Below are 13,450 nucleotides of genomic sequence, written 5' to 3'. Positions count from 1 at the left end.
GGTATTTATCCAATTTGGGTGTTGAAGGAACAGACTCCGTAACCCGCCTGAGGTTTACAAGTAACATGTGGAAAGGGGGCAATTCACACCTTGGGGGGCCTCACTCCACAGCCTTTTTGTTGATCTGTCTGCCCACGTTTGTTCCCTGCCCCTGAATACTGAAGTCGCCTCTGGAAGCATTTGGTCATTGTTCCAAGGAAACATTCAAGAGGATCCCTTCAGGTCACTGACGGGCTGTTAATGCTGCAGTTTTAATCTTAGGGTTTTCAGTAAGCGTAGTTGAGGCCCTTAAAATATACCCCTGATTCTGGAGTTTTCTAGCTAAGCAGAGAAGAAAGGAGGCAACTTTCAGTGTTTAGCATCTTCTGTCACTCGAGAACTGGCCAGAGATATACGTACGTCAAATCACCACGATGCACACTTTAAATATATTACCATTTTATTTGTCAATTATACCTCAATAAAGCTAAACGAAGAAGAAGAAGAAGAATTGGCCAGAGAAAATAGATTGGAACAAAAATAGATTTGTAACAAAACACTGCAATTAGCAATAGTACTAAAGGTAGATTTGGGAAGTCCAGCCGCAGCTTCGTGCGCAGAGCCAGCCCCAAGCCTCTCTACGGCTCAGATGACGTGGTCATCTTCGTTCTTTGCAGACCACAGCCAATTGCAAGGCCCGTATGGTGAAAGAAAACTAGACAACAATCTAAAATATATTTTTTTGAAATAATGCCCATTATGTTTATTTCATTTAAAGATGATTTCCTTTTAATAGTTCACCTTTTCCAGAGGTCTCTGGATTATTATAGTTATTATATACAGTCAAGGGTCAGTTTCTGTCCAGGGCAAAGTGATCTGCTTCTACTTCTGAACTTTCTCTTAGATGAAAGAGCCACCCTTAGTCATGCCTGCAAATGAACTAAGCAAGCAGTGTGTTTGTGGTGTTGATGCCGAAGCAAAGTGGGTGAAAGTGGGGCGGGGATTTGTTAAAGTGTATTGACTGCTGTGACAGATAAAATCTGAAATCTCATTGTTTTGACCCAGTAGAAGTTAATTTCTTGCTCTCAACATCTCAACAGTGGCAGGGAGGGGGCTGTGTTCCGTGCATCCTTCAGAGATGCAGGCCGACGGAGGCTTTGCCCTCTTCAACCTGCGCTCCCCAAGGCTGTCCTGGGCGTAACCCCCAACCAGCAGGTGGGGAAAGAGAAAGTGGAGGATCGTGTGGGAGGTGTCTATGGGCCAGGCCTGCAGCCACATTCCGATGACCGATTAGTCACACAGCCCCACCTCATTGCAAGGGAGGACGGGAGATGTGGTCTAGCTGTGTGCCATGGAGGAAGGCAAATCGTTTGGGACACAAGCAGTCAGTCTCAGTCACAGGAAGGATTTAGGAGAATTTTTTGTTTTTAAAATTTATATTCATTCTGATAATTCAGGATATGAAGAAACATAATCCACACCTTGACATTAAAGCCAGTTTTACATCCTTACGAAGTCCTCTCTGCTCATCCAGCCCGCATCTCTGATGATCATTATGCAATTCTCCGTTCACAAGAAGCTTAACACATCCTCTTGGATGCAGACAGAAGCAAACATGATGATCTCCATTGTTCTGCTTCCAGTTTCCTCCACTATAAAACAAGCATTATATTTAATTTAACATTTATCGAGCATTTTTTATGTACCCTGATTCAGAGCTAAAGCAGCCACCATATTGTAAGAAAGACAATGACAACAGTATTATGATAGAAGCAAACAAAACTGCAGAATATAGTGTACACACCCACAGTAGGACTCAGCACGCATTATGACATCCAGTAATTCTTGGTAATTTCCCCACTTCCATCTCTCGGATCCTCGGCTCGTTCACCAGCCCATCACTCTTCCAAAGGCACATGTAGCTGTGCAGGAGGGTCCGTTGTTACCTTTAGAAAGACCTCTCAGGCCCCTATTCCTCCCCTGGAAGCAGGGCCAGTTGACCCCCTGCGGGGGCCCCAGCCTCGCCGCAGTTCTAGCCCAAGCTGGCTCCGGCGTGAGGCTCCCTCCCGGGTCTCTGCTGCTCTGGCTCTGCTAGCACGGGTCCTCTGGTCCCCGGTCAACAGGCCCCTGTCTCACACCTGCTTCTTCCTGCTCAGTTCCTGTCTGCATTATCAGCACTAGGACTCCCCTAAGTTAGCTGTGGCCCCCTTGGGGACCCCAGGGTAATAGAGAGAAGACATAGACTAGTCTGGATCGTAGAATCCTAGGAAAATGCAGTGACCTCATCACGCCCACTGTCATTAGAGAAGGAATGAATTGCAATATCTAGAAGAAAGGTCAGCAAACCTTTTCTATAAAGGGCCGCTTAGTCAACATTTTAGGCTTTGCACATCACTTAGTCTCTGTCTGGTAGTACTTGTTTTTTTGTTTTTCTCCAATAATTTAAAAACATAAAAGCCATTCTTAGCTCACAGGCCACACAAAACCAGGTGCGAGGCTGAATGTGGCCTGCAGGCCGTGGCTTGCTGACCCCAGGTCTCGAGCGGCATTGTCCAGTTTGGTGGTCTTCAGCCATGTGTGACTATTTAAACTTAAGATCAAGTGGTTTTAAATTGTGTAACATCCTACTAGTCGTAATAGTCTGACGGTCATATTTCAAGGGCTCAAAACCCACACATAGCTGTTGGCTACCATGTTGGACAACAAACACAGAGAACACTTCCATCATCTCAGAAAATTCAGTTGGACAGCACTGGTCCAGAGCCTGGCTCAAACCAATAAGCTTTTTATCGTGTTTTGTTTAGACCCTTTCCACAGCTACTTCATTTCCTCCCAGTTAAATCCTCCACGTCACCATAAGAATCTACGTGTTTCCCTCATAAGCAGTGGGGGCTGTTATCAAGAGAAATGAAGTAACAAGCTGGCAAACCTGACTTTCACCACAAGTTATTGTTTTTTAATGATCTGGGCTTTTAGAGGAAATTAGCCAGTCAGCCCTTGAAACCTCCCTTCTAGGTCAGAGCCTGAACTTCATGCCACACACACTCTTCCCAACTTCTAGCATCCATCTGTAAGGCCAACACCACGATGCCCTGGGTTCCCCCAGCAAATAGAGGAAAAGTGAGGAACCCCAGCTCTGACTGTCTACCTGCAGCCAATCACAAAAGAGAATGGAAACGGAAGACAGGACATTAGAGAAGACACTATCCCTACCAAAAGCAGCACCCACCGAGAGGGCAAAGAGGGGAGGGAGGCAGTTCAAGGGCAACTGGAGCCAGCTCCTGCCAGCTCCTGAGAGCCGGTTGTCAAATTTTCGGGAATTCTGTGAGCCTTTTGTTAAACACAGCCGTTGTTTAAAATAAATAATATAAACTGACAATGAAGTAAATTACATTAAAAACAAAGGTAATAAATGCATAACTCCACTCTTCCTAATTATTTTACTACATTTTACTATCATCTATGCACTTGAGGTTATTTATGCCTATTGCACGTTTGACGGAAATACCCCATGAAATTTGTGGCCGCACAGCTCTTCCCGAGCCCACGTCCCATGGCGTCGTGTTGCTAGTTTGAAACTGGCCTTGGTGGGAGTATTCATACCACAGACAAAGGCAAATACTGCAATCAGCGTTATTTGGGGGTTTTTTTTCTAACCCAAAGAGTCAGTTATTAAACATTTACCAGGACACCATGCTCCTGTGCAAGCCGATAAAAAAGGAAGGAGAAGAACTGAGGGATGTTAGAGTTGTCAGGCACCATCGAGGAAGGACCGGGGAGAGGAATTCAGACCAAGGGGGTATGAAATTTCCACTAACTACAGACCTCTGCTCCTGAAGCTGAGTGCCAGTTAGAATTCCCCCAATTCTGAAGGAGCATCGCCACAATGGAACTTCCTCTACACCTTGACACAGCCTGCCACAGTGCTTTTCAACCAGGACACCCGTCACCAGGCCTCCTTACTGCCAAACACCTGTCTTTTGGGGCCTCTGTCAATTGCTTGCCGTTTTGCGTAGCCCTGGCTCCCCACCTCATCACTGCTCAGACCTCACAGATTATGGACCCCGTTCAGTCACAGCTGATGATGTTTGCTTCCCTCCAGTCTTTTCCCCTCTGGATCAATCTCATTCTCTCAGATTTTCTTTCTGATCATAAATTCTTGCTGTTCCTAAACTAAGAGACACCTCATCGTGCTGTACCCACTGGCCCAAGGCTGACCTGACAGCCCGGTCATCTGACCCTAACCTTCCTGGTCTGGACAGTCCTGTTGAGGCCCTTTTCAAATCTCTTTCCATCACATGGGTGCGGCTACCAAACCATAAACATGGCGTCCGTGGAAGGTCAAGGAAGGCTGGCCTCAATAGAAGACTCATAACGACCTCTTAGCGCAAGATTAACTTTTATGGCTACATTTAAGTTTGCAAAAAGTATTTTTATAAAAATAGAATGACGTTTTCAAGGGGCTTAGAAGAAATTAACTGTTATAAGTTTAAAAAAAAACTAGTCTAAGTATAGTTATAAACAGCAGAAACAAATGTGTGTACTGTATGAGAGGTAATTCACAGATGATTAAATTAAAGTGACGCATAATACAGAAGCCAACAGGCACAAACTCACTTAACTCTTGACACAAATTATTAAACATCATCCTTTTATTGTGACCTGGTCTGTACACTGTCATGGGTTGAGGGAGATTAGTCACGTTGCTGGAGGAACAGACGTTCTGTTCTGAGGGAAACCACGAGAGCAGAGCCCATCACTCATAGGTAACTATAATGATTGCAATGAGAAGCCCCGGGACTTCAGAAAGGAAGCCGTGTAACATAAGAAGCTGTAAACGAGATAATCCAAGCGTTAGCCAAGAGTGTTGAGAAAAGGGAAGGAAATTTGAGAGTACACCATGAAAAATTCAAGTACAACAAATAATTCAAAAACAATTGCAGTAGCCGTTTTTGCTGATTAGAAGTAATATTGGACTAAAGCTTTATTATTTTTTCTCACTGGTGATGGAAAGAATTGACTTTTATCCCCCTTGTTATTTTCCTTACTTATAAATTATTTATAAAATAATAAATTAGCTAAATAAAAAGATATTTGAATGCCCTCTTTCAAATTCTTTGTATAGAACTAGGTCTTGGGACCTTTTTAAGGGGCCCTTTTTGTTTCTAAACACTTAAAGCCGCCTCCTGTGTGACAGCGGCAATAACTTACTGTACATTATAGCTTGCATTAGCCGAGAAGCTAAAGAAATATTTCATAGCCTCAACCTTGACATAGTGGAAGTACAGCCATAAAAAGATAGAAAGGCAGTGCAGCAGCCTCAGGTATTTAGGTCTGAAACAGCGTTGGCTTCACATGTCTGTACCCACAGGTGCCACTGCTATCTTTAAAGATGGGTTTTAGCCATAGCATTGGAAGCGACCATTATCTGTAACTGGCTACAATTTTATTCATTGATGAGATTATTAAGTGAAAAGTCAACATTATTTTTATTCTTGTTGGGGTCCCTTTACCTAACTTGGAATGGCTTCCAATGAACAGATATTTGACGTTTTAGAACCTATTTGTCCTTACTTTAAAATAATCCTTTGCATATACGCTATCTGTGCCTCTGTAAGAATATGCTTATTCAAACAAAGTAACCTCATGGACAAGGCCTCCATCTGCCCTCAATCTGGTATATTCAGTAACACCCTTTTCCCATCTTCCCTGAATGCTTATACAAATGCACGTGCATCCCTCCAAGCAGTATATATCCCCATGAATACGTGACACTAAGAAAACCATCAAGATATAAGTCACTGGCCTATAAAGATGGCATATAAGAAAATGCAGTGCCCATTGGAAATTAAAATTTATGTGAATCTAGCTACACTCTAACGGGAACTTTTTTTCTAACTTTTTTTGGTAGTCAATAATACTAATCAATTTTCAAAGATCGGCAATCAACTTAGAGTTATTTCTTGTTTATAACATTCTTTCTTTCAAATGGGATCTAGAACGCATACAAAGATGTGTATAAGGCAATAGTGCTATTAGAACAAAAGTAAAGCATGTTAACAAATAAGAAAAGGGGAAACAAGAGTAACAGAATGTAATACATGTGTCATAATTATTTTAGTACACCAGAGGTTAATAACCTGGAATGGACCTGCGATAGAGTTAAGGAAGAAAGGGTAAGAGATGGGATGAGTGATGAGCCACCGAATGTTTGTAAAATGTGGTGGTTATGCTTGGTGCACATTTTTCTGCCCCTTTCCCCTTCATAAATCTTCTCTACAATGACAGATCCTTGAGGCTATATACATAGTCCTGAGGTATCTACGGAATGTCTATACTGCGTCCTGGGACCATGTCAGAATGACTCAGTAAAGATATAACAACAGGATTTCACTTTCCATTCTGTTTCTGTTTTCTTTTGTACATTCTTTTCTCCTCTGGATGCTTTCTTTCCTTAATCATTACTATGTGAACTAGATAATAGAAGGGGAAAAAAACCACTACCGTCACAGCACGTACACTACAGCAGATGGGAAACAAAAATATGTTTGGTATAAATCTTACAGTGAGAACTGCAAAGACTCTGAAGAGATGGGTGCTCTCTGGGAGACACTGCCATTTCACGTCATTCTAAAGAAATGAGAGTTTCTTTAAAATTAGGAAAGACATGTAGATCCCTACTCTCCTTAAAGTTCAAAAGCTTAATTAAAATAAATATATAAAGTATACATATACACATAGATACCTTTATTTTCCTTTCTCTTCTCTCCTTTCCCCATCAGGATTTCTGAAGTATAGAAATAAAGTACTAGTTCAAAAGAGGAATTCTTAATAGCAACATATTCCTGCCTTTCTTAATGTCACCTCTGGTTTTTCCATTTCTTGAATTTTAATGGTGTCTCTGCTACAAAACAAGATATTTTTCAAAAGAGCAGAGAATAATGCCTTTCTTTCCAAGAATTGCCAGTGCCTTGGCCATTTTTCCTTCCTATCATCTTAGCAATGCATGAGAAGTCTTCCTACCCACAGGAATTTTCCTACCTGCTACCTGAAATAAGGTAATTAAGGGACGGGCTCTCCTAGGAGCACGTTGAAAAATTTTTTAACTCCCTGAAAATTGATTTCACACTCAGTTACCAAATTTAGTCCTTCTTCCATTTTGCCCCTTCGAGGCAGCTATCTTGAGTTCATCTCAGTGAGGTCCCCGAAATCCTGGGCCACTCTTAAAATGACATCTGGGGGAATTGGTCAGTGTCCCATTTTCAGAAACTTTTACAGGAGAAAAATCTGTATTATCTTTACCAAGGAGAGATTTAAATGTAGGTGAAAGAGATGCTTTTTCAATGAAATAATGGGGAGGAAGGCCAGAAATATAAAATGTCTTTGCTGCATTGCCTGGATGTAAATACCTTGAACGTCCAGTTCAAGTTTCGTTTGTCTGTTTTTAATGTCGTGAGCGGCCGGATGCATGAACATCCTTTAGCATTGATGGAAGCAGAATGAAGAAACTCATGATGCTATCTTCGCAATTTTCTGGTGTTGGCTGAATAGATTCTCTAAGCTCAAACTAGAAAACCCAATTTGTTTGCCCCTTGTGCCTGAGAAAAGCTGTCCACTGACCTACCAGTGCCTCCAGCTCTGCCTGTGTCTGCAAACTGGTGTCATTGTCTTATCTCAATCTGCTTACTTTAAAAAAAAACAACTCAAAATCCTTTCTAAACTTTCCTGTTTGCTTTGCGCTGTTCATGGTTCGACGTAACGTCACACAAGGGCAGCCACTCCTTACCTCTAACTACGGAGCTTCTTCAACATGTACTCTTAGATAAAAACCAATTTTAAGCAGGGAATTGGAAAGTGAAAAAAAACTCACACTGTCAAACTATTTCTGTAGACCTGAAATATTTTTAAAAACTGCAAATATGCAAATAACCATATACGGCAGTTTCCATCAAATTAAATAGCTGTGTGTCAAAGGTCAGTCAATACACCAAACTGTAACCATTTCCAAGAGGACAATTTTCACTCAAAAACTGCTCAAACCTTCTTGCTACAGGTTTTATTAAGACACCTATAATATGTTTCATTTTGTAGAAACTGCTATGCATTGTATCTTTTAATAAATTCTTTTTGTCCCTGCTGTCCTTTTCTTCCTCCCCTTTCCATCTCCTTTCTCCCTCTTTCCCTGCATGCCTTCCACCTTCTCTCCCTTTTACAGCTCTTTGACTGTTCCAATGCATTTGCGGGATTCCATCCCATGCTTCTTCAGAGAGGGAAGGAGTCCAGGTTTTGTACAGTGCGCAGGCATGATGTTTTAAGAAAAAGAGCCCAAACATTGGTGATGACCTAAAAATGTACTTTCTCTCCTCAGACTTGTGAATTTTCACTATAAGAACAGCTATTATATAGTGCACTTTTCCAGCAAAGTACCTGAAAGGAAGCCAATGCATTCTAACTGTCACCTGTATAAATGAGAAAAATTTTGAGCTGAAAACTGGTGATAGGATAAAAATATTTCCAACGTATTTACAATATACTTAACCCTAAATGGGTCCTTTGTCCCAAGGGGAAGCAGATTTTCTAAACGGCCTAGCTTATTTTCAGAACACACAGACAGCACTTAAGTAACTTAGCAAGACTCCCGTGGTGCCATTTTGGCCTCAGCTGTAGCTCCCGTCTGGAAGGGGAAAAAATGGCTCTCTTCATCTCTGGCAACATGACCCACAGAGGGTTGGAAAAGAATTTCACACTAACCTTTTCTTTTACTTACATATATGATGCAGGTGTAGATCACTCAATGAAAAGAAAAGGGAAATATGGTCTGGATAAACATTTACATTTTAATTTTCTCTTAATTTCTTGAGGCCCGTTATGTGTTTATCAAAGCGTATAACAGCTCTAAGTTAACAATGCAACAACGCGTCGTTAAATGTACACCAGATGTTCCTTTTCTGGCACCTATTACTGAGAGCCCTCAACTTGCCTGTCAAGGAGAGGAAAAAAAATGTGTATTCTCCTTTAATAACCAACACTAACCCATCAAACCTAGAAGCAATAACAGAAAGGCTCTGCCACATTGCTTTGATAAAATACTGCCTGGAAACTCATTAGTGTAACAGGCTGCAGATGGACCAGCATCCCCACTCCTCAGCCACATTCTGGAGGAGCTGAGTAATAAAGACGCTCGATGGAAGGTTAAACCCAAGGATTGAGCTGCTGATGCAGTTCCAAATGATGGGCACGTCAGCTGCCCTTGCGAATCACAAATACAGAGGATTTTCGAGTTAAAGGAAATTGACGGCAAAGAGTATCAGCAAGCCCATTCAGAAAACCGGTAATTTTTTTGGAGATCATAAACTAAAATGATACAAAGAATGTTGAAGCAGATGGCTACAGGGGCATAAACATTCTAAAATGTTTGAGTTTTTTTAAAGGAGCTTTTTATGGAAGATGTGCGTTGGATCTTGGAATGGATTAAAAGTAGGAAAGTTATAACTAGTTCTTCATTTTTCTCTTGTCTGATTAATTTACCTCCCAGAGAGAAGTTACTTAAATGGACTTTCATAGAGCCACTGCAGCAAATCCCGTGAAAAGATGACACGTTTCTCCTGTGGCTGATAGATTTATGGATAGTTCTCCAGATCAAATCTCAGCCTGGAAAACTGGTGATGGGGGCAGGTGAAGAACGGAAGTGAGTGGGAATGAATGTACGAGGAAAACTGGTGCTGTTCCTTAATTGAACCAAATTAATTGATTCAAATCTGCTTTCCTGTTTTTTTAGATTTTTTTTTGAAGATTGACACCTGAGCTAACATCTGTTGCCAATCTTCTTTTTTTTTTTCCTTCTTCTTCTCCCCATAGCCCCCCAGTACATAGTTGTAATTCCAGTCGTGAGTGCCTCGGGTTGTGCTATGTGGGACGCCACCTCAGCATGGCCGGATGAGTGGTCCCATGTCCACGCCCAGGATCCGAACCCACGGAACCCCGGGCACCAAAGCGGAGTGCAAACTTAACCACTTGGCCATGGGGCCGGCCCCTCTGCTTCCCTGTTTTGTAGGCAATATTATGAATTTTAGATTGCGAATGTCTTCGATGTAAAGTAGAATCGAAACTCTTTAAATGTTGGAATGTTCCATGCAGTTGCCTTCTGTGAGGGGAAATGTTCTCTTTTACCCAAACTGACAAACTCACGGTTTATTCAGGGAAAAGAAATCAGAAATAATAAAGTTAAAAGGAGCTGTAAAATTGCTTTGAAATATTCAGAGCACACATTTTCAAGGCCAAACCTTTGCCCAGCCACAATTTATGGATGAAGTTCAGAGCGTGAAAGTGGCCTCCGAGAAGCTCTGGCCCTGGGGCGGGGTATTTGGCGTTTCATCTCTCTTCTCCTTTAATTCTCCTTTCCTCCTATTTTACCTTGTAAGTGAAAACAAAGTGCATTGAAGGTCTGTTAATGTAGTATTAGCGAATTGAAGCTCTGACTTCACCGATGAAATGCAGAAATCCTCTGTTGGGCAATTTCCAAAGGTCATTTATTCAGCCTTTCAAAGTGCTATTTAGATGGCTCAGGTGACACTGGGCCTTCTGTTGAAAGGAATCTGGGAATGGAGCTGATAGCAGGATCTGTGACACCCACAGGTCCATTCAGCATGAGGCGGGATAGGATGCTTAATGATCCATTATATCCTCCCACAAAGGAATTTCTGGACCTGCCATTTGAGAGCTATGCCACTGAGCTATGATTCCTGTAATGGGAAAATGAAGTTCTGCCTCCCACTGCGTGATCTGTTGAGTCTTTCAGTACTGAGACGAAAATAAAGAAATTAGCATAAATAGCACAGATTACAGACATGGTTGTTTCTGAAACAAAATTAATAAAAGCAACTGACCCGGATGTTTTGGGACATTTCCAAATTCTGTTGGTTTGAATATATTTAAAGGATTATTACTCTGAGCACTAGGAACTAGGGTACTAAAAGAATGGTTTTGAATAAAAATGTGTTCGAAGCTTTATATATACATAATACATACAAAAAATATATAACACATATATAATGACATATATAATACAGAAAAAGCATGAATCACAAGTTAACAACTGGACACAACCGTGCACCACCAATTATCCCTATAAACAGAACAGTATTGGGACTCAAGAAGCCCTACAGGGTCCCCTCCCAGTCATTGTGCCACCTTTCTCCTTGAAGATAATGATTAGTCTCACCTCTATCACAATAGACTAGTTTTGTTTCTAAGCTTTATATCACTACATCACACATTATATTTTGTATATTTATTTATATACATATCTGAAACCTTTCACTAGCTTTAAATAGCTTTATATAACTACCATCATGCATTATATTTTGTGTGTGTGTCTATACACATATATATGAACTCTGTCACTCCACGTTATGTTCATGAGATTCCTCCATGCAATAATTTTTCATTTTCACTGCTCTGTAGCTTCCATTGAATGAATATACTACAATTTATTTATTCTAATGGTTAAGGATATTTGTGCTGCTATCAGTTAGGTTATTATGAACAATGCTTCAAGGGCATTCTTACACATATTGGACAGATACCTGTCCAATTGGAAGATATTCAGCTTTGGTAGATAATGCCGGTTTTCCAGCATGGGTTGTACCATTTTCAGTTCCACCCTAAGTATGTGAATTCCTGCTTCTCAAATCATTGTGTGGTCAGTTTGCTTAAGTTTCAGCTATTGTGGTAGGTGTGTAGTGTATCTCATTGATTTATTTTCCCTGATGATTGATAGCTGAACGCTGTTTCACATATTTACTGGCAATTTGAATATCCTCTCTCTTATGTAGTGCCTATTTAACTTTCTTGTCAATTTTTTAAACTGCATTGTTTTTTTCTTACTGATGTGTGAGAGAATTCATTACGTATTCTATATATGTGTCCTTTGTTATCTTTATCACAAATACCTTCTTCCATTATGTAGATTGTCTTTCACTCTTTAAATGTGTCTTTGATGAAAAGAAGTTCTTAATTTTTTTTTTTTTTGAAGAAAGTTAGCCCTGAGGTAACATCTGCTGCCAGTCCTCCTCTTTTTGTTGAGGAAGACTGGCCCTGAGCTAACATCCATGCCCATCTTCCTCTACTGTATATGTGGGACACCTGCCACAGCATGGCTTGATGAGCTGTGTGTATGTCCACACCCGGGATCAGAACCTGCAAACCCCAGGCCGCCCAAGCAGAATGTGTGCACTTAACCGCTGGACCACCGGGTCAGCCCCAGTTTCTTAATTTTAATTTAGTCAATGTTTCTTTCATATATCATTAGTGTCTTTTGTGTCCTTTTTAAGAAATCTTTGCCTCCCCAGCATGATAAAGATATTCCCCTGTGTTATGTCTAGAAGCTCTATCATTTTATTTTCACATTTAAACCTGTAATCCATCTGGAATTGATATTTGTGAATGATCAAGAGGCATTTTTTCCCCATATGGATATTCAATTTGCCCAATACTAGGTGTCAAAAAGATTGCCTTTTACAGACAGCTGGGCAGTGCCTCCTTTGTCACAGATGTGTAGATATATGTATGTGTAGATGCTGTCGGGAAGAAAGATGCTTTCCCTCCTCCCTTTCTAAGTTCTTCTGACTGGTCTAGGAATTAAATTGACATGAGACAGATTTAATTATGCACTTATGGAACCCCAAAGATATAAGGTTCCCAGACATTCAGGAAATTGAGGCTTACACGCAGTCCTGAGCTGAGGAGAAGGTGCGCAGGGGTCTGAGACTTCAAAGGGGAGGAAGACAATTTACAGGAAGATGGGAAAAGCAAATGTTTGGTAAACCAATGTTTGCGACGCCGTGCAGAGACGAAAGGACACAGAGAGGACTTTGACCAAACAGGCCTTCCTAAGTTTCCCCCACCTGGCTTATATTCTCTGCAGATGTCTCTGATGACAGCTCTTCTTCCTGGAAGGGGCCCTTAGTCTAATTCTTGAAGGCAATTAAAGGGAAGGTAAAAAGCAAAACTTCCTGAGTCTTTTTGTTTCTTAAATATAATTTGAATAATCCTTAAAATAATCTTCATGCCAAAGAGACACATTTTGGGGTGGCAAATGTTGCTGCCCTGTAATCTGTTGGCACATTGGAGTTATCTTAGATCTATGTATCACTTTGGGAACGATTAGCATCTTTATAATATTGAAACATCCAATCAGTGAACTGAGGGGGTCCCTCCATTTCTGCAGGTCTTTTTTATTTTTCTCAAAAATATTTTTTGATTTTTTTGTGTAGAGGCCGTACACATTATTATAAGATTTACTCATAGGTATTTGATGTTTGTGATGCAATTGTAAAAGATATTTTTGTTTGTTTCATCTTATGTTTGTTGCTTATATAGAAACTTACAAGGCAACCTTGATAAAATAACTTTCTAATTCTAGTGGTTAATGAGTCCTTTGTGTTTTCTACATATACCACCATATTGTCCA

At 40.8% G+C, this 13,450-nt stretch overlaps 1 long non-coding RNA gene across 3 annotated transcripts in view; it reads right to left on the bottom strand.

The window, feature by feature from the left end:
* Positions 1-421: 421 nt before the first annotated feature.
* LOC138919049 (uncharacterized) overlaps positions 422-13,450 on the bottom strand; it is a 40,357-nt gene continuing 27,328 nt past the window's right edge. For all 3 annotated transcript variants that reach the window (XR_011428942.1, XR_011428943.1, XR_011428941.1), the window contains one exon: positions 422-1,631. This is a non-coding gene — a long non-coding RNA (uncharacterized lncRNA). The remainder of the gene's footprint in view (positions 1,632-13,450) is intronic.

The sequence above is a fragment of the Equus caballus genome, chromosome 19 (assembly GCF_041296265.1).
Source record: "Equus caballus isolate H_3958 breed thoroughbred chromosome 19, TB-T2T, whole genome shotgun sequence".
NCBI classification, from domain to species: Eukaryota; Metazoa; Chordata; class Mammalia; order Perissodactyla; family Equidae; genus Equus; species Equus caballus.
Note: the sequence above shows the minus strand (reverse complement) of the source record. Positions and strands in the feature narration are given on the sequence as shown.